Genomic DNA, 21,972 nt, shown 5'->3' with positions numbered 1-21,972 from the left:
TAGAAGGTACTTGTCTGTGTGTTGTTTAAAAACACAGGTTTGAAGGGGATTCTCTTCTTGGGTATTGCTTTTAAGGCCTACAATCAATAGCTGAAGTGTTTCTGAGTGTTTAGGGGGTGATGGATATTCTGCCCAGCAGAAGAGGAGTTGGTGCACTGTGGTAAGAGTCCCACTGGAACCTGTGTTTCTTGGTACTAATCAGGCTGGGCAGGCTCCTCTAAGTTCAGCCAGCCCTAAAGGCTGGACTTAACCAGACCTCATCTCTGGGACTGTGAGAGATGCAATTAATTACTAAAGGGCATTAAAAATTCCAGAAACAACAAGACCTAACAAGAAAAGATGAGCCTGAGCAATGGGTTGCCAGTCCTCTGAGGAGTCAGGACTGTATGGAAGTGTGCAGGTTTTTGTATGATGTCTGAGAAAAAAAAAAAAGACTGAGTTTATTTCATTTAGCAATTCCTTTTTCTCTCCTAGCAGATATTTGGCTCTGGAAAGAGATGTGGAGGAAATGTCTGGCAGATTTGCACCACAGAGAGAGCAGCACTTGCTTGGTAAGTGACCTTGGCAAAGGAGGAGTGGTGGGTGTCCTCTCTGTGGTTGGTGTGGGGAGGTCAGTCTCTATTTGCATCCTATGGCCTGTTTGCTTCTAAGCTTGATCTCTGTATCTCTGCTTGGAGTGTTTGGCCCAGCATTAAGAGAATGTGTCTGCTGTTAATGGAAATGGTGTTTCTGAGTGGCATGGAAGGAGTTTTCCAAACTCTGCTAGTATTTCAGTGCGTGATCTGGAGCAAAACAGGCTGCCTCTCTGCACCTCGATTGATTACTCTTGAATAAGGTGGACTCTTAATGCCTGTCCACAGGGGCGTTAAAAAATGTAAAAAGTATTTGTAAATTAAAATGCCTGAATGAAAGGCTCTGGTATGTGTAATCATAGAGTATCACATTAAGTAGGAAGGCAAATGTCAGGGGAGTTCCTGGCATTCCATGGAGCTGAGCTTGTCTCACTTAAATAGATTTAATAAGCTCTGCTAGAATTGAAGACAGGTTGCATTTAAGCATATTTATTTGAATTTACATAAGTATACATCAAAGAGAAAATAATGCAGGCTCTTGGTTACTTCAGTCTAGTTTTTGATAGTTACTACTTCATCCCTTCCAGCATACCATAAAGTTCCTTTCATGGTCTCAGAAGAGCATAAGGAATTGAGTAAAAGAAGCTGAGCTTGTTACTCTGTGTGACTGTCTAGGGGTTCAAGGTAGAGCTCTGTCTGTGTTTCATTGGTTTGGCAGTGTTCTGTCTGACTCTCCAGTACCCTTAGGAAGACAAATGACAATTCCTAACAGAACAGCGATACATGACTTGCCTTTCCCTTCAGGACTAAGCAGGGACCTAATGAAGGTAGAGGAAACTGCTGCTTAGGGAACAGGTGATCACTCAGTGGTCAGTGCAGGGCTAACCAACCCTCTTGCCCCTTGTAGCTAGCTACATTTTATGCTCTTGGTATGTGTGAGAGCAGATGATGTGCTATGTACTCAAGGAGCTGGGAGTTACTAATAAGCAGGAGATGATGTGGGCATCATCCCCAAGAGCAGGAGGCTCAGCCCAGCAGCCCTACTCTGCTTGCTGAGTGCTGCATAGACGAGACTTGCATGTTGGCATTTCCTTCAGAAAAGGATGGGTCTCTTTCTCTCACTGGGAAATGTCGAGACGCCAATAATTTAATCTTCCTGTGCCTCAGTTTCCCAGCTAATAAAATGGGGTTGCTCATCCCTCTACTTACACAAAGCTTTATCCCCCCTGACAACAAGTGTTATGGTCCAAGAACCAACCCTTAACACAGCCAGCTTGTACATCTTGGGTGACCTGGTCTCATCCAAGAAGAGCCCTTGGCAATCGCAGTCGGAACTTAAAGGCCAGTCTGTGGGCAGAAACAAGAGCGTGTTTTGTTCATACACAGCCAGCTCTGCCAGCTGTTTCCACACTTTAGCAAGTGTTTCCTATTCAAACAGAGAAAATGGTCGATGGGAACTGAACCAGATACAGCCATTCCAGCTAATAGCAAAGAGTTACACCCACAGAGAAGTTGAAAAAGATGTTAGATGTCTCCAATGCAGTATTTACCAAAATGCCAGATGTTGGGGATCCCTTAAGTCATCTAACAGGCCTTTTCAAGGCGATGTTACTCTTGAGTATGATGGCTCTCCTGAAAAAGCATTAAAGTGAACTAATTTTAGCCTTGAATTATGAGATTTTTCTCTAACAGAAGGTGTCCCTGAGGACACGAGGGTAGATTTTTATTTCCAAAACGTTGCCCTTGTATATTTTTAACGGATCATCTGGATGAAGTTCTAATGGCTGGTTCAGACTGTCTGATTAATAGCAACAGCTGTTCACCTTTGTAGATGGGGAGATTCTTGGAGATACAAAACACATTTATGAACTTAATATTCCACACCAAGGGTCAGGTTTTCTTGCCTTGTTTTTGCACAGGTGTAAATCCAGACAGGCTCCTGTGAAGTCAATGAAATTGTTCTGTGAAAGGTGCAAAAATCGGAGCTGCAGGAAATGGCAGAGCTGTTATTTCTTTCTTCAGTAGACTGAATTTTAGAACCCACAGCAATTGGAGGTGATTAAGGTTGAGAAATGTACCCAAGGAATGATATAGTGTTCCTGCTGAGTGATGGGGGAAAATGCTGATTTTTGCAGGATGTCTGGGGAGCCATTTCTTCCTATGGCTATAAAAGATGGCAATCAGCCCAAAATTAGGAAGTATAAAAATGAAAGAATAATGAGAGGAGATAACTTAGGTGTCCTATTGTAGCTCCTTAATATTTTTATTCCTATATTTCAAAAGGTAGGGTTCCTACTGCTGAAACTTCCTGCAAAAATTCCTTTCCTTTTCAGTGTTGAAGTCTGGAAAAATAATTGACCATTCTGGGTTTTTTTTAAAAAAAACTGCTTTCAGACAGTTGTATCGGTATATTTTTTTCATCTTCAGATCTTTTTATTATTTTATCTATATTTTGCCAAAAAAAGAGCTTCAGAATTCCCCGTGACATTTTCTTGTTTTCGTTGAGCAGATACTCCTGGGTTTTGCTTTAAAATTTATAACTCTTTTACAAAGAGAAAAGAAGTTAAGTTCCTCCAGATCCTACACAAATTCCAACCCAAGCTTATCTTTGGGGACTTGCTTATGCTTTCTTAACACAAAATGTTGCTGGAGCATTGGTATCCAAATGAACAATCAAGGCCATATAACTTTATTATTACCAAATCTGCTCTATTTCACACATTCACACTCTCTTCACTTCCAGCTACTCGATACATCTCTGTGTTTTCCATAAAATACTCTTAGAGCAGAGCTGTTGATATAGCTCTGATATAAAATGCTGCAATGATTAAGTGTCCTCCATACTCCACTAAATGGAATAAATAACATTATTAATTCAGTATGCAATTGTCTGGCTTACTACACTGAGCTTAATATTTAATACAATGTAATGGACCCGATTTCCAGCTACTGGATGCCTTCCCTTAACTTGCCTCTTCAATCATCAGTATTTGCTTAAAATATTGTGTCCACCTGAAGTGCAGAGGGAAAATTCCCCGGCAAAATTGAGGCAGAAATTAGACATGAACAACTGTTTTGGGTTCCTGGGGGAGGCTCACAGGCTCCAGACCATGTCAGGAGTACAGGTGTGGGCCATGCTGACGTCATGTCGTAACTGTGGTAACTCAGCCTTATTCCTGAGTGCATGTACAGTGTGGTTTCCCATTTGGATTATGGTGGCCATGTGGTCCTGGAAGAGAAACAAGGACACGAGGTGTCTGAGCTCCATGGACATTAGTGTAGGTCCCAAAGGATCTGCAAGAGGTAATGCTGTTCCTTTGGATGGATATTTATCTGGCAGAGTTACAATGTGCAATCAAAGAACTGAGTTAAATCAAAGACCTGGGATTCTTCCCAAAGAAAAATCAATGGGAAAAATTCACCCTGGTATCTTTTAAGCAGTCTGGATACAAAGCAAATTGTTTGGAGCTGGATACTGCCTGCCAAAACCTGCAGCTTTACTCATCTGAAATATTCCTGTATAGGAAACGGCAATTCAGGACTGTTCTCCGCTTTGTCTGGTTTAGATCTCAAACTCCTGAGGGCAGGGGCTGCCTTGCAATGCCTGACACTGGGGCCTTAAAGCTGCTCCAGCACATCCAGTGCAGGGATAATGAAGTGAGCTCCTTGCAGTAATTTGCTCTTGTTCTGTAGGCCTGGGCAATAGGCAGTCATTTTGTTTAAGATCTCAGGGATTTGGCTCCCAGAATACCTGATGATGGAGTTTTATAGCCAATTTTACTGCTGGTGAGTTGCTGGTAGCAGAGAACTAACCTGAATGTGGAAAACACGGTTTGCATCACCTGGCAAATTTATGCTTGAACTTCTCATCCAATCCAGGGATAGAAACAGGATGATTTGTAGGATTTCCCTGGCCAATCACAAGCATTTTATTGGAAAGGTTCAAAATTCCATCTAAAACCAGAGTGAAAGTTTTTTTTAAATGGCAGGGGGTTATTTTCAGAGTTGATGTGGATTTGCCCAGAACTAGTAATGCAAAGGCAAAAAACAGCTGGAAGTGTAACTGGGAAGAGAATAGAGAAAGCTTCTCAAGGGAATTTTTTTTCTTGAAAACAGGAGAGGAATGAGATATTGTTGCTTCAAATATCTAATGAATAAAGGACGAAAGCATGAACCTGGGAGCTGGCAAGACAGCCAGGTCAAGTATCTGCTGGCATTAATATGATCCAAACCACTGGGCCTATTACAAAAAGGATTGTGCCACTGGTTATCCTGGGACCTGTGAGGCTGTGATGTGAGAATTCTCATGCATCAAAACATGACTGACCTGATTTTCTCTGCTGGACACCCATGTCTTTGCTCTCAATGCCAATTTGTTCTTAACGGGGTTCCACTGGAGCTTTTCTCTGTGATAAGGGTATTTTAAATGTCTTAGGTAAGGTTGTTGATGCAGAAAAAGGAAATTTGAGATGTGTAGTTCTTTCATATCACCTTATATTTGTCACAGAAGATGCCATAGTAGGTTGGTACCAGGAATTTGATCAAACTTGAACTCTTAGAAAAATCTGTAACTTCAGTAGGATTCCTTATGGAGGATCTGGAGGATCTCTGATTATAATACTCAGGCTACTTCAGATCAGCCCTTGGTTGTAATTCAGATATGCAGAGAAGTTGCAAGGAAAATGGAAGTGCCACTTCGTTGAAAGGCCTTTTCCCTTTCTGCCTCAGGATTACTAAACATGCAACATCTTGCCCTGGGCTTACAAAGTATTAAGTTACACAAATGTTTGCACTGGAGGTGTTGGAGATAGTGGTGGCTTTTTTTTTTGGCTGTCATAACAAAGTGCATGTTCACAGCCACATCCTCTCCATAAAGGGCAATAGCACTTGGAAAACTGTTATGTTTCTAGTTGTGCCAGAGACTGTTTTCTGCTGCTGTGTCATAATGTATCTTAACGGTGTCATTCCATCAGAAACAGCTTTATATTGCTGGTCTCTAAAACTCCAAGAAAACCCACTGCAGCCAGCACTAAGGGGTACTGAATTCCATCAGGACTTCAATCCAGGGCATTACTGGGAAGCATGAGCATGATGTATGGTTTGTTCCTTGTATCAGCCATATTGAAAAAATAGCATCCATTATTACCATCAGCTTTCCTCTGCTCTTCTCATGTGCCCCCTACACTGCTGTCTGCATTTATAGCCCCAAAATGCAGCCAAGGGCCAAAATTGTTCCAGAAGTACAATGTGTTCGTGCATTGCTTTGGATGAGAGATGGTAGAGTGGTGCCACTATTTTCCCAAGTATTGAGAGCTTTCCAGCAAGCCCTGTCTGGCCGCTGTGGCGAGGTCAAAGCATTGGCAGAGACAACCTCGAAGATGTCTTGCACCATTTCTCAATGTCTGTGGTTGCTTGCTTGTCTTCAAAGTGTCAGCGCTTCCTGCAGAATGGAAACAACAAGGTTTTGTCTAGGAAACATCCAAATGCCTTTTCATTTTGGCCTCTGTGAAACTTTTTGAAGTCTTCCAGACAAAAACCAGAAAATTCCCCTGGCTCGAATATGTGTATTTGTTGGTACTTTACAACTGCTGAGGGCTAAAAAGTACGAGAAAGTCCTGGGATCTGTTCTAGGAGGGTGCAATTGTAGAGGAAGATGCAGCATTGAGCCCTCCACTAGTGCTCTCCAAGAGAAGCTTGATGGCAAATTTGTCTTCCCAGCCACAAATGAGAAAATGCACTGCTTCATATTTCCTGTACTTTATAGTAAGTTTACTGTAGTTGGTCAGGTTAATTCATCTTGGCCCTGGCTTTTTAGAATGCTCCCTGGTATATATTCTTCTCAAAGGAAAAGCCACCTGTTTTTCCAATCTGCTGCTATATCTACATTTAACAGAGGGGAATACTGAATCAAGTCCTGCTCCTGCTCTGAACTGCTCCCTGTATTGCCATGACAGTTTTTCCACGTGCCAGTCAGTCTTTTATAGGTGCAGAAACTACAAGAAAGTCCCTGGAGAGGCAATTTGATGAGAGCTCTTGTACCATTAGGGCTGCATTATAGGGCATGTCTACACTGCTTTTGTCAGCAGTCAGTAATCTCCATGGAAGGTTGAGCAAGGGGAAATCTCAGGCCAGCTGGGCTGAAGGGGCTTTTTGTACCTGCGAGGCTAAATCGGAGGGAAGCACTGGATGAACTGGAACTGAGGTTGTGCCTTAAAGACTTTCTCACATAATAAAAGCTTTCAGGTCTGCTTGGAGGGCAGGACACTGCACCACCAGATTTGCTCCAAGTAAATTCTGGCTTGGTCCTTTTGAAAGGCAGCAATAGCGAGTTACTTTGGGTGTCTCTTGGAGCATCTTTAGGACACATGGGGCTCTTTATCTCCATGCAAGCAGCTTTTTTGAAGTTTCCTGCTTGACAACTGCATGTGACAAGGCAATTACATTGTTCTGTGGCACTAGTGGGTTCTTAGGCCTTTTTATGAGCCACAAGAATGAAAAGTTCTGTGCCACACAGGTTGCTGGAGTCCAGTTGGTTGTGTCAGCAACCTATCTCAAATAACAGCAAGAACAGATGACATTCCAGTGGAAACTTCTTTACAAGGAAATACTTCAGATTCCAGATGTTTGGGATTTTTCTGCATATTTGTAGAGTTAAAGTGTTCCTTCAGGACTTGGTCAGCATAATTATCAGTACTGGATTCTTGCTTTTAAATGTATTTGAATAGTGAATGCTGTATCATTTGTGTGATAATTGACTGTTCTCTACACTAGAGCCCAGAAGTCCTTGCTAGTGACAGGAGAAACTGAACTTGCCACAAGTCAGTCTCCCAGTACACCAGTAGCAGTTTAAGTGATTTGTGTACTCTATTAACCAAGTGACAGAGCCAGTATTTCTCTTCCCCCACCCTCCATTTCAACCATAGCTTACAGCAGTGAAAAACTTCACTGTTTTGTCCCTGAGCTGGCTGGGAAAAAGGGTTTGTGTGTCTGCTTGCTTAATTGGGAAAAGGGATTTTATGTGGCTCCCTGCACTTGCTGCCCTTATTACACGAGTTATTCCTCTATAGATTTGAAAGCATCCTCTGAGCAGTGAGTCATAAGGCACAGCAGACTTCCCCGGAGAGTCAGATGCAGACAGCCTTATCCAGAGCATCAGCTGTGCCTTTCTTCTCTTTCCACAGACAAAGCAAAGGCCCAAGGGGGCATCCTGCTTCTCTGCAAGGAAGGAGCTTTGCCTTCTAAGATCAACTACTTAAAGACATATCTGTTTTTCAATCCATTTGGATGAGAAGATCACATTTCTTTCTGTAGACCCTGCCCATTTCTGCCTTAAAAACATCACTGTTACTCCATTGCATGACCTAAAACTTCACTGTCCATTTCAGGAGATACTTCTCAGTCTCCTTTGCCTGTCTAAAGTACTGACACCCTCCTCCATGTGGTTACTTTGGCAGGTGCTGTGACTCTGGCCCAGTGGTCTTTCAAGTAGTGCACAGTGCAGTCTGAGGGGCTGGAGAAGTTTGAGCAGCATCAGAACTCAGATATCCTTTCAGTTCTTTTAGCACATTTGCCAGACATGGTTTCTCCCTGCACACAGGTCTGGAGCATCAGCATAAACATGTCAATAAATCTCATTCCTTGCACAGCATTTCAAAAGTGTCCTTAATGCCATGGGAAATTGGCCCTCTGTGTGTGTCCAGAAGGAGATGGTTCAGGCTTGATCACACATTCAGCCCCTGGATTCACCCATTTGCACTGGCTTTGCACACACCGATGGGCTTGTTAAGCTGCCCAGTCCCCACTCCCCCAGTGCCCTTCTCTTGGGTTGGATGGACATGAAGATCAGGAGAGACTGGTGCCTTTGAGGGGAAGAGCTGGAGTACAAAATGAGCAGCTCACAACCCCAGCTGGCAGTACTGCATTCAGGAACACTTCCCTCTCCACAGGGGCTGGTCTGCTCTCTTTATCCACCCTCTGACATGATCCTATATCCAGGCACTTAAGAAGAAGAAAAAAGCAGCAAAACTGAAAGCTGCTATTTTTAAACTCTGCCCTTGGCTCTTTACAGCACTCTGCTTTCCTCCCTGTGATTCAGTGTTCTTTTGAAAACTAGGCACCAGGGCCCTGTGGTTTCCTGGTACTTGGAACATAAAATCTCCTAATTCTTCTCTCACAGCAAGCTTCAGAGGCCTGGGAGTGATTGATATTTTCTATCGCTTCATTAATAGTCACGGCACAGTAGTTTCCTAATCTGTTTTTGCACTGCTTTTTATTTTGAATAATTTGTCTTTCGAATTTCCTCAGCCCTCCATGTCACACAAAGCAATTGCTGTTTGCTCCCCTCCTGCCTTTTAACTGCTGGGTTGAGACCTTCAGGAGCTGGTGAGGCAGAGCTGTCAGAGAGCTGGGAAGCTGGGGGTCCTGCCTCAAGGAGCTTTCTCATGTTTGTTTTAACAAGCTTGGCAAATATCCTGAGTGTATGTCTCAGTGATCAAAATGCTGGAGACTTCTTGGGAAGGGAGGACTTCACTGTAATTCCTAAGAGCTTCTGCTCACTTCCATCGCTGTACACATTGAAAAAGCTTGTGCCAAAATTCATTTTTCCAGCTTCATGGCCACCCTTGGTTCTCCTCCAAATCAGACCTGCTCTGGAGTCCTCTGTGACAAGGACAACCCACCCCTCCCACAGAGGGCAACAGGATTAATCGACTTGGCAACCAACATTGACACTCTGTAGTGCTGAACTGTTTCTCCATGCTCCTTACACACCTCCACCTTATGGAATCTGATCCAGGCAATTACAAATTTTAAACCTGGATATTGGACCTATTTCTGTGGGAAATGAGATGCTCAGGGCACAGGAACTAAGCAAATCCCTGGCAGAGAGATAGAGCCAGAGAAAACCTGGGGTATTTCCTGCTGGCCATGCCCTTCCCCACCACATCTTCAGGGCTAAAGCTATACTAGATAAAGGCAGAGAATGCAGTGGGACCCATTTGCCAAGAGGCTTGGGATCAGCACAGGAGATGGGGGAACCAGGATCAAGGGCCAGCTGTGGTGAGCCAAGCCCTCCCTACCACACTGTTCAACCTCCATCTCCTCACTGCCTTCTGAATACCTGGAACCTTTACCTGTAAATGGGCTGGCTTTCCCGGGGTGAACAACTCACTGTGCAGCTGGGACTCTCTGGCATGTCTGCAATAATCCTGAACTCTCTGTAAATTGCTTTTTCATTCAACCCAACTTGGAAAGAGGCAGACAGGCTGTAGTCTAAACACCCCAAGAGTCTGTATTTGCTTTGTTCCTTACATGTTCCAGCACACTCGGGTCCCCTGTGATTTAAAACAATGTGTCTTTGTTCTTATCTTCTGGACTTGGCAAGGCAGTTTTTACCTCTGAGTTTTTGTCTCAACAGGAGAAATTGCTGTCTAACAGATCCTTTGTGGACTTCCGACCAAAACCATCCAGAGCAACATATGGTAAGTCGTTCAATGTTTTATAAACTCAGACCCTCAACTATAGCTATTTATGGGTGGAAACTGGCATATCAATAACTTCTTTTTGGTTACAGGGGTAATGAATTCTGGCTTATGTTATTATGACATCTCAGTTTAGGTTTCTCCAGCCCTTCCTTAGATTATAATGCATTTGACTTTACATTTGTTGCTTCTGGTGCCTGCCACAGCTTAGCACTGTGGTGTGTGTGTGTCAGCAAAGGAAGAATCTCAGCCATGCTCCCCTTGCTCCAAGAAACACAGGCCCTTATTCCTTATGTTGAAGGGGAAGGTTTGTGCCCTGATGTGACACGTGGCTTTGGATGATCCTGGTACCGCACTGATCTATCCATTCTTAGTCATGTCATCCTCTGAAGCAAAAAAGGTGTGGCACAGTCAATAAATGAGTATGATTTGTGGGGTGGCTTGAAGTTCTCTTGATTAGCCATCAGCACTTGAGTGATGCTCTGCAGCTTTCAGCCTGTGATGCTGCTCTGTGCTCAGTAACTGTACCACCATTTAGGGCACTTGTGTACCCTAATTCCAGCACAGATTTAGGAGGTAAAAGCTTTTCATAGTTGTTTGGATCATATGAATTTCCTCTGTGTATCTTCTTCTGGTATCTCAAAAATGGTTGTTATCCATTGCAGGGGTCACCTGGAAACTAGGTTGACTCTGTGCAAGATGAAATGGTACCTGTGATGGGGACACTGACTCACCTTCCCTGAGGAGGTGCTTCCAGGCCTCTTTAGGGAGAGAACTTCTGTGTTTGCACTCCCGTTGACAAAGGAGGTCCCCAGCACCTCCTGCTAGCACTGAAAGCACCGCGCATGTTATGAAAATGGTTTTTATTACTCTCAGACACAAGCTCTTGGGTTTCCTTTGTGGTTAATGTGGCCCATCTGTAGTTTAAAAAAACAATGTTCAACTTTCTTGCTTTTGGTATTTTGTGTAGTGCTGTGCTCGGGTCATCACTGTTAAATGCGTTGCCCTCGTTTGGCACCTGATTTTTCCAAAGTCTGGAGCTCTGGAGTTTTTTAGTTATTCTGGGATGTGCCTACATTGTCATGGATCTTGATTTAGGGTGCGGGGAAAAGGAGTGACTATAAGAAGTTCAAGGGGGATGAGTTAGAGGGAGCAGAACAGTCTGAAACAGCAGCAGTGTGGCTTGGAGCTCTCCTGACTTACAGGGCCACCTGCTCCAAGGAGTCACAAGGAGCTCTGGACCAGGTGAAGTGAGGAGGGCTCCCTTCCAGGGAGCATCCAAATGTCAGCCCAACAGCCATCTCTCCAAATTCTTCCTTGCCATGGCCAAGAACGTATCTAGAGGGAGATGTTCAAAGGTAGCTGTTCTGCCTGATAGTTTTCCATGTTCTAACACAGCCTTTTGCAGGAATATCTCTGAGAAATGGATTTCTTTCCACCCCAAGCTTTCTTATACAGTGAGGAACTGAAGGGAACTAATATAGTTCCTTACACCACCATTACACCTTGCAGTGGGCTGGAGAACTCAGAGCAAGCCCAGCAGCCCAGAGAAGGAGAGCAAGGACAAAAGCAAGAAAGAGGGACCCTTGCTCCTAGTCCAGCTTTCCAACTTTGTTTCCAGCATAGCATTCTGGGTGCTTTTTTCTGCAAAAGTCACATGTTTTAAAATGTGCAGCATAAACCCAAGAATTATCAATTTCAATAAGTCTACCAGTAAAAAAAAATTCTGCCCCCTCTGCATTTAGCCTTATATATTCACACAGTAACATCAAACATGAGCTGTCTCTTAAAAGCAGAGTGTGGAATTATCAGAGACAAAACAAGACTCGGACATTGGCAAGGAAGCACTCTCCACTCTCCATGCCTGACTGAGCTAACGTTTCCTAATTGCAACCAGAGAACTGTGCAAGAGTTTAAAAACTTTACCTTTTTTCCAAATCATGGGGATGTGCCCCTGTGAAAGCTATTTCCCTCATTGTTGGTTCTTCAGAATAATTACCAACTGGCAGCATTGAACATTTCTCTTCACTTCCTTCTTTTACTTTTCTTTCTTTCTTTTTGATGTGTGTCACATTTCAGCTCTGTAGCCATCCTGCCCTTGGGTTAACCACACAGAGGTCAGAACTCTGAAGTGCTCAGAGCTGGGCTGTGGAAAGGGGATTACCCATGTTGTTGTTAACCCATGACCTTCGTGTTTTCTGTTGGATTCAGTGTTTTGCACTTAGGACAAACCCCTCCCCTCTGACTTTCCCATTCCCCCATTCCTGCATTTCTGAGTTCTGCCTAGTAGCAGAATTAGAATGAGCAAAATACCACAGGAAAGATGATGCTGGAAGAGGTATTTATTAACTGTATTACCAGATGCAGAATGGTAGGAAGCATATCCAGCCCAGACATATCTAACCAAATCTAACTGAAGGTCATGAATCTGCAGAAGTCCAGCAGAGCTCTTCTGGCTACATGCCCAACAGGCATGCTCTTGCTTGACCATATCCTATCTCAAATGTTGGTGTTGTCTTACTGAACTCAGCATTTTTTTTTCTATTTGCCTTTATTAAAATTCAACGAGGTGCTGAGAAGCCAAGAGCTTATGTTTTCAAAGAGGGTGGGGAGTTTTAAAAGTTTTAATTTGGGAAAGTGAAAAGGATGGGCAGCTTCTCTACCTTTTGATTTCAAAAGGTAGCAAAACCAACATGACAAGTTAAAGAATGTGTCACATCCCACTGCTGTGTGTGAATGCTTATCCTTAATGATGTGCTTTTAAGGATCTTGGATAAGAACCAAAAGGAGAGCTTTGAAAACTCACTCATACAGAATAATTGTATTTAACCTACGCTGTCAGTTCACACCGTATCATCTTAAAGAATAATAAATAAGCAGTCAACATTCTTACAGTAACCTCTCACTACTCAGTACCAGGAGGTGAGGGGACATGTGCCTTCCCAGACATCAGGTGCGCCGTGGTGGTGCTGGGAGTGCTTAGTTTTGGTTTAAAACTTGACAGTAGCAGTGGGGGGATGAAGTTAAAATGCAATCATTCTGAGTCAAACGGTAAGGCCTAGGAAAACAGATGTGGGATGTGTGCCATGAGCCAAGATCAACTTCACAAAACTCAAAAGATTACTTCTACAAAAACTGGAGGGGGGAGAATTATCCAGTGAATGTTGTGATGGATGGGAGCAAGGAAATAGCTCAGGAAAGTCAAACAACAGGATCTGCAGCACAAATATGTTAACTTTCTGGTGCTGTTATTTTGTCATAGGTAGGAAATTCTTTCTATAATGTCTGAAGGGTATTAATTACTGTTTTCCTCTGACTTAAAATAGGGGGACAGAGACTTTTATTTCTCTTAACTGCTTCTGCACTATCTTCAGAGCAAACCTGCCCTGCTTTTTAAAATCCTGAGCGCATAGGGCTAATCTTTGTCTGCCCTTTCCCTGGGAGTTTTTGTTGTTGTAGCAACTTCTTTATTTTTCTGTCAGGAAAACACAAATAAAAGGTTTAACTTTGGTCAATATTGGCTTTGGGCCAATCCCAGACATTGCAAACCAATTCAGCACTAGACTGTATTTACCAGTTTTGCTTCTGGCCTACCTTCTGCATCCAGGCTGCGTTTCTTACGGTGCTGTTCTGCATGATCTGTGTTACCATATTGGGCCACCTTATCAAAAATCAGGGCTAGTGAAGGAGCTAAGAGCTTTTTCCCCAGAGTGACTAGTGATTTTGAGGCATTTAAGCACACAGGCCAAATACTCACCATCTCCTTAAAATGGACCAGCTCAGTGCACCCATTTTGAGCCCCCTGATGACTGGTTTCATCTTGGTCAGCTGTGCCCTGCTAGAGAGGGACACCTGTTTCTATCCCCCGTGTCTCATCTGGTTCTTTCTGTACACCTATGGGGCACATGGAGGTCTGGTTGAAAATACATGTGTCAGTTGTTTCCCGCATGTTGCATTGTATTTTGAAGACTTACCTCGTTGGCTGTGGATCAGCAGTGTCCCCATGCCACAGGTCTCTTCTTCTCAGCACAGAAAAGGTTGCCAGCTCCATCTCCTGCTCTGGCTTCTCTTTAAGTTCCCTCCTGTGCTCTGCAGAAGTGCATTAGCTTCAAGCCCTAGTTAGCCAGGTTGCCCATATCCCAGCAAGAACTTGTTCTTCTGACACTTTCCAGTTAGCATCAGTGTGTCTCTGGCTGTTACCAGAACCACCTCCCTCACTAGACATCTTCCTTGGATTAGCAGGTCTGTTGTTCTGAAAATTCCATGCCACAACACAGCCCTGTTCCAGAAGACTCTTTCAACTGTTGCTGAACGGTATCCAGAAACATCACACAGTCCCTCACAGATGAAAATGCAAGTTCCCTGTAAAACTGAGCCAAGGCATCTTCAGCTTCTGCATTAGAAGCCCTTCTGTGTTTTGCATCCAGCCCATTGGTTGTCATCGTTGACACTGAACAAAAGCCTCTGCTGCTGTTCGTGGGGAGAAGCCCCCAGTCTAAGCACCACATTTTCCTGGAATCTATGTAGGACTTGAAGATATTAATCTGTTTACTTCCCTAACACATCCACTGAAAGCTTGGAGCAGTTTTTCAAGGTTTCCCACAAGCTAAACCAAGCCAAAGGTTCCTGGCTGACAATCATCAATAATATTGAGCTGCTACTTAAACTCTGCTGTCCTTAGATGAATTGACAGCTCTTCCCTTCCAGGGAGAAGATAACATCTTTGCTCTAAAAAGATGAGGTGCCCGTTGTCTGGTCTCCTCTGCCTCTTCTGAAACCTTTCAGAGAAGCAATGTGTTGATGTATTATCCTGAGTCATTAACAGAGCACGTGCTTTGGAGCTGCCTTTTTTTTTTTTCTTTTATCAACTGTATATTCTTCCTTCCAATCATCTGGATCTGGCATCCTCCCCTTTGGGCACTGGTATCTTTCTGAGAAGGGCTCAGCTGCCACAGGCTGGTTACCTTTGTTTAGGGACTCCCAAGGACCACTGAGGTCTGAGCTTGCTCCTATTTCCTCGCAGGATGAAGATGCTACAAGAATCTTCTTTACCTGTCATCTGAGGAAAGGCATGTCCTGCCTCCCTCTGCTTTCACTGCCACTAACTGGCAGTCCACTCGGCTGGACCAGAGCTTCTAGGGTTGTTACGGGAGCAAGTACAACCCTGTAGAACTGGGCCTTACAGTTCTGCAGAGGGGCTTTCTCAAAGGCCATGGAGACAAAGCACTTACCAACCTCCACTATAAGCACAATCCTGGCTGCTGCATCCTCTTGTCCTGGGTGAGAGCAGGAGAGATCCCTGTGCATCTCTAAGCTTTGTGCTTTTGGGGCTCCAAGCAAGAGGCTCAGAATGAGTTTTGTTTGCTCTCTGTGAGCTCTTACGCTGCAGCCTAGAAATCCTTTGCACTTTACTGCAGACTGGGGAGGCACTGGTCTCTAGTTGTTTGTCTCCAGAGGTAAACCACTGTTCATGCAGTCTTAGCCTCTAGCTCTTGGGATGAAATTCCTCTTCCGTGCCAGAAAAGCAGCAGCTCCAGCCTACGGAAAGCACATTTGCCATGCCTGTGCTGTGGGCTCATTTCCCTCCACAGTAGCACCGGCATCTGGCTGGAAAGGATGGCAGATGAGGCCCGGCGGGCTCAGTAAAACCCCTCTATCCCTCACCAGAATGCAAGACAAAAGAGCTGCATCTCTAATGGACGGCTCAGGCTCATATCTCCCTCTGAGGAAAACCATTACAAAAATATTTCCCAGATATTTGGCCGAGCATTTCACAAAACTATCCAGTTTCATGATGCTAATTTTCCCATTGTCTAGACAGTTGCAAATCCAGACAGCATTATCAGTGTGAACCTACTGCACGCACGCAGTCACACAAAAGCCCATTTTTTTGGCCATGGTATTTACAGGTGTGTTCTTACCCATGAGCTGAATGGTGGTAAACTTCAGAATCGCTCCAAAGCGCCTGTACACATCCCGTGGGGATCCCATTCCCCCTGCAAGGCTGGCACTTGGGTCAAGCAACACTGAACTTGACCTGATGCTCTGAAGGATGCTCTGAAGGTTGAACTGGAGGGAGGATCTAGCCCCTCGCTGCCTACCTTATCCTGCATCCAGAAGAAAAGCACACTGTGCTCAGGGTTGGACAGTGCTGTGAGCCCAGCCTGGACGTCCCTCCTCAGGACCGTCTCCTGCCTCAGTGGTGTTCCAAGGATGAAAATGTTCTTTTGCGGTTTGCATGCTGGAAGTGCTCATGGAAAGACATTCTGGGGCTGTAGGCATGTAGATGAGGTCCTGTCAGTCTCTCCTGACAATAACAAGGTCTGTGGGCATTTGTTCCCTCTGTTTGGCTTGAAATGTAAAGACCTGTGGGGAGGAGCAGCACATTCTTGTTCTGCACATGGGGGTGCCAGCCCACATTTTAAGGCAGGCTGCACCTTCCCCAGACTTTGGCATAATCACTATCCATATTTATAGCTCTTCTGTAATGCCAAGGGTTAAAAATAAAGTAGGAACAGGAGCTATGTTTACAAAGTAATAACTTCTGAATGAAGATACTTAGCCAGCAGCAGCATTTCCTGTTCTTTCTCTTCTCTAACTTGCTAAATTCTTCACTTTCTTCCCAGGGACTCTTTCAATATGTGCATGGCTTTCCTAGCCCGCTGAAGTGGGGGGAGCCCCTGGCCTGCTGGTGCTGGGCTGTACCAGGTCCTGTGCCCATTTCTGTGGAAGGCAGAGCAAAGAGTGACCCATGTGAAATATGAAGGGTTTGACTGCAGCACCTCTCCAGCTTTTTTGGAGGGCACGGGGGGTAAGGAAGGAACTGCCCCTGTGCTCATGGGATGTGAATCTTGCCAAGCAGCTCTTGACTGTGGACGGGTTTACCAGAGTAAATCCCTGTGACTGAGGCAGCAATATTGTTCTACTACTAAGAGTCCAGGACTTGTAGTGTCTGAACAGCAATGACTTTGGTCTTTCCCGGTGAGGGCTCCAGCTAGGAGCCACTACTCGTTCCTGAAGGTGGACAAAAGGGAAGGAACTGAAATAACCACAGTCTTCTGCCTCAGAGATATCTGTTCCCAGAGCCTGGGAGGTGCAGGCAAAGAGAACCTAATGGGATCTGAGCAGAGCTGAGATAATGTCCCAGACTGCCAGTCCATGCAGGAGTGGAGGAGGAAGAGGGCAGTTCTAGGTCAAAATCTGTGAGGCTTTGCAGTGAAAGTGTTGGGAAGGGAGGTCTGGAAAAGTTCTTTCTTCCTCCAGGATAGCTGTGGTCTGTTTCTCAGCTGAACTCTCACTCTGTGTCTGGTCTAATCCACATCTTCTTCTACCACCTGGGTTTGTTTTGCAAACTCAAAGCTGATCTCCTTAGTTTGTCTTGTGTGTCTCGCTCAGTTTTCAGGACTCCAAGTTTCCACCATACGAACTGTAGAGCAAAGCATCCTACTCGCCCCCCTGTGACTGACAAGGGAAAGGATTGTGGCTCTAATAATAGCAGAACTCTCAGGCACATGGTGTGACTCTTGGGGATGGTCCTGTGCAGGGCCAGGAGTTGGACTTGATGATCCTTGTGGGTCCCTTCCAACTCAGCATGTTCTGTGATTCTGTGATTTTGCAGAAGGCTGGTCACATCAACAACTTTACTGCTGCAACTCTGATTGTGACATTTGACTTATTAAAAACTGAAAGATTCAGCCCCATTCAAGTTTTATGTCCATGGAACACACCCAGCTCTAGGGCAGTGGCCATGTCTGCCAGAACAGGCTTAGCATGAATGGAGAGGGTGTTTCTGAACTCTATAGCAGAGCAAAAACCAAAAACTTGGTTAGATTTGAAATGGCCTTTCGTATTTTGTGATGCCTGGGAACTGCATGTACTTGGTTATTCTGTGCTCTTCTGATAGAAGTAATAAGAGCAGATATATTTACTATTTACCCAATACTGGTTGCCTTGGAAGGATGTGAACCTAAACAGTGTTTGAGTAACAGGTGCCCAACAAAGATCACCTGAAAGACAGGTCCAATGAAAGCAAAGGCAAGGCTTTTTTTAACAGGTGTGCAGAATCACTGTTGAAAGAGATTCTAATAACCATTTCTAAGACTATGGATATCCCTCAGGAAAACCCCCTTTTGGCAGCAGCCTGGCCTTCTGTTTCCCATCAATTGTAGCTTTGTCTCTTTTGAAGCCCCCCACTGCAAACGAGCAAACAACTGGCTGAGACAAGATGAATGGAAAACATTGCCTGTGCTAGAGAGGTAATGGCAAATCCCATGCCAGGAGCAATAATAAACAGGAGATTATTGATATAACTGCACTAGTCTCCAATAGGTTTTCCACCAGGCATGTGGAAGCACCTACAAAAGAGGCATTGTCTGTTCTGTCACTGCAAGGGAACGGGAGAAATGAGGCCTCGCCCGTGCAGGAAGGGCATGTGTGTGTGCCTGGTGAGCAGAATTGATCAGTATCAGCAGCGTGGGGAGGGAGGGGGGGAGCAATCACTGGGCTGTGAATTCTGAAGATCAAAAGTGTCAAACGGGCTGTTCATTAGCCAAACCCCTGCTCTAAATCCTAGGTGACAGGCTGGGAATTGAACTGCAGGTTTGAGCCTGGTGGCTTAAGTGCTTCTTGGCCAGAGCCCCCCCTGCACGGCTGCAACAAGGTGCAGGTTTATCAATGTCCAGCAATCTGTGCTGTGATGTTCACAGAGCTCCAGCACGTGGAGATTCTCAGGGCATTGCACTGACTGAATGTGTTTGTTTCTAAAAGGAATGCAGAGTTGGGCCTGCATTTGAGTGCTGTTGCACATGTCCACCTCTGCAAGTGGTACAATGCAGAAGAGATTCCTTGAGGGCAGGTCACTGCAGTCCTTCCCCAAGATTTCCTATGACATTGCTCTACAGGGGAAGAAGGCAGGGCAGCTTCCATGGATATGAATATCCTGTCTTTAGAGGCTTCACAGAAACCTCTTCTGAGACCCTAATTACAATCTCAACCTGATCAATAGGGATGGGGAAGGGTGTATATCATCAATACAGGCACCCTAAGGCTCTAAGCATTTGCAGACAGGAGCACCTCTTCCTCAGCCTCTCTCCATCTGCTTCCCTGGCTGCAGATAACAAGCATTCCAGTTCCAGTTTGCCTGATTCTTGGAAACCTGAGGCAGACAGCAGACTGCTCTTCCAATGTGCTGTAGAAAAAAGAAAGGTGGGTGGGAGGGAGGAGGAGAACTATTTCCTGCAGTGAAACTCTATCCTTTTCAACTTAAAAATAGGAGGAAAACAAATTCCTGTGGGACCTGCTATAAAAGGGTTTGACAGTTGCCTGCTCTCCCCCCCCACCTCCCAGAGCTCCACATTTGTCTGATGTCTTGGTAAGAGCCCTCCTGAACACAAACACAGATCTGTGACTGCAGCCCTGCTGCTGGGGAAGGCAGCTCTGCTCCACGGTGGGGGTCAGCTACAGGGGAGTGTAATGCACTGTGACAGGTAGCAAAGCCCAGGATTAACTGTTCTTTGTGTGGACCCACCATGCAAACAGGTTTTCCTGGGCCTCTTTTTCTTGCTGTAAATTTTGTCCAGACCACTATAAAGGTGTGTGGGATTTCTGAGCATTTTAGCAGGCTGTGTCGAGCCCCAGGAGAGATCACAGACAGCAGCCAGAGCCCCCATCTGTGCTTGCATCCCCTCGTGGTGGCCCTGTGAGCTTTAAGCCACAGTCTGTGGCACAGCTTAATCAGGCTTGATTGCCTGGTCAGACTTAATTGCCTTGTAGCCACAGCCATCTCCCTGCTTGTCCGTGCTGCCGGACCTGTGTTCTCCTCTCTCTTCCCACCCATCCTCTCACTCCTGATTTCAGTGCTCAGATCCCAACCCAGCAGCCTGCCCCCTGCCACACTGCACTCTCCCCTGTAAGTTCTGCTCCCTCCTTTGCTTCACATTCTCACTCCTCCTCTCTGCTCCCTTTTCCCCTTCACATCCTCCCTCTTTTAACACTCTGCATTGACAGGGTAGGGCTGAAGGCAGCTGGAGAGGTAGGTTTGCTAGAAGTTCCTGTTCCTGTCTAGAGAAGAGAAAATAAAGCTTTAGGAGGCAGAAGAGATGGCCAGAAAGTCTCTTCAAGGAATGAGCCAACAGCATTGGCAATGGCAGCCCCACCAAGAATGCTGCTGCTGCAGTTCTCCTGTCCTGGAGGTGCTATCAGACCTGATGTGGTCTGGCCCCATGATGGGCATTGATTAGGGCTGTGCCATCCTCTGCCTTATCCTCAGCCCATGCTGCTGTCTTGAGTCACTTCAGCTCCTGGCTGCAGTCCCTGCTGAAAGAGGGAATGTCTCCCAACAGAAGTGATTCACCGGGCCTCGCCAGCCGCCTTTCATCTGCTTCCAGCCAAATCACCTCAGGCTTGGAGCACTGGAGCAGAACAGCTCCAGTGCTTTCCCATGGCCTCACTGCAGAGCTGCTGTCCTCCTCCCCAACCTCCTTTAGACCTCCCAGGTTTGTGCTGTTAACACATTCTGACAATTCGTCCCTCCTGAGTTGGTAATGAACCATTTCTGGTGCAGATCTAGGGACTGTGCTGTCCATAGGGGTTCAGAGCTTGGCTGGGACAGGATTGCACATCTCTAAGTTCGGAACCACCCTCAGCCCTCATGAGAGCTTTGGGATCACTGTGCTCTGGAGCCAGATAAGCTGTTAAAGCCATCCCACCGGAGCCAATTACAGGACTAGGTACTTTTTGAAAGCTAAGGGATTTTATCCTATGAGTTCAGGCCAGCTTCTGCTCTGGGTAACCACATTATGCCTCACTGTGCCTCAAATTAGCCATGAGCTAATGCATTGTACTTTGTGCATCCAACAGCAGAGTCAGTGGCCACAGCTCAGCTGACAAGCAGTAATTCATTAAGCCCCTGTAACTCAATCACTGCAATCGTCTTTCCAGCCTTAACAGAGCCAAATATATTCCCACTGTGATGTCACAAGAGTACAAAATTCATCTTTAAAAAAAATTGTCTATCGTTGCTCAACCCTGATAAAGCCTCAGCTCTTTTCTTTGTCGTCTATCCAGGCCAGCAACCTGTCCTTCCAGAGGCTGGCTCCACCTGCATAGCCCAGAGTTGTACCTCTTTTTTTAGGGAAACAGGTGACTTAGATGAATGCAAACCTTTCTCTTGTACAGACATGAGATCAAATGTCTTGAATTATGGTTGCTCAACAAGTCATTGCCCTTCAGCTGAAGCAACCTCACCATTGTGTACGCGCTCATAACTTGCCCAGCTCCTTCTCTGAGCTTGCACAATGTGGTTGCCTTAGTAAGAGTCTGATGGCTGCAACTAATCCAAACCAGCCAAGGCTCTGGAGCCTCTGCTTGGACAATCGCTCCTGGGAAGTTTGATGTGTTACCTGTACTGCAGCTGCTTTTCTCCTCTGTATCCAAAAAGTCAATTCTTCTCCCTTTGCAGACTGTTTAACTATAATCACCTGGCTTTCCCCTGGCATGGCCAGTGAGCATGTGCTTGACCCCTTAAACCAGCTCTTTCTCACCCCAAGAAACAACCTTTCTGTAGCAACTATACACCTACATGCCTTGCATCAGCTTTGTGTACCAGCTGAACTAACCGACCAGTGGTTTTCAAACGATCTTTAATTAAGCAGCTGTAAATTTGCCTGTAGAATGACCTATGTGGATGTGTCGCAATAAACCCTGCAGAAGGAAAGCAATCCATACCTTTGACAGGGGAAGCACACATGCCTTACAGTAGGCTGTGATCCAACTGCATGGAAGGCTTCATACAGAAATGTGTTGGGTTTGCTGGATTTTTTTCTTTTCTTTTTAGCTGGCGTGGAAGAAAAGAGAGGATAGTTTCCAACAGGGAGGATAAAACAGTACAAATTAAATCCATTCTCTGGCCAGTGTAACAATTG

General features: G+C 45.2%; 1 long non-coding RNA gene across 1 annotated transcript in view; it reads left to right on the top strand.

Annotated features, from left to right (window-relative positions):
- The first annotated feature begins 5,574 nt into the window (after positions 1–5,574).
- The window catches only part of LOC120322751, a 36,246-nt gene continuing 19,848 nt past the window's right edge, over positions 5,575–21,972 (top strand). Inside the window, exons 1-2 of the long non-coding RNA XR_005562641.1 lie at positions 5,575–5,665; positions 9,988–10,051. This is a non-coding gene — a long non-coding RNA (uncharacterized LOC120322751). The remainder of the gene's footprint in view (positions 5,666–9,987; positions 10,052–21,972) is intronic.

This window comes from Pipra filicauda, unplaced genomic scaffold (assembly GCF_003945595.2).
Source record: "Pipra filicauda isolate LSUMZ 115617 unplaced genomic scaffold, ASM394559v2 scaffold14_size4853619_pilon, whole genome shotgun sequence".
Taxonomy (NCBI): Eukaryota; Metazoa; Chordata; class Aves; order Passeriformes; family Pipridae; genus Pipra; species Pipra filicauda.
The sequence above is the reverse complement of the archived record's forward strand: the minus strand, read 5'-3'. Positions and strand labels throughout refer to the sequence as shown.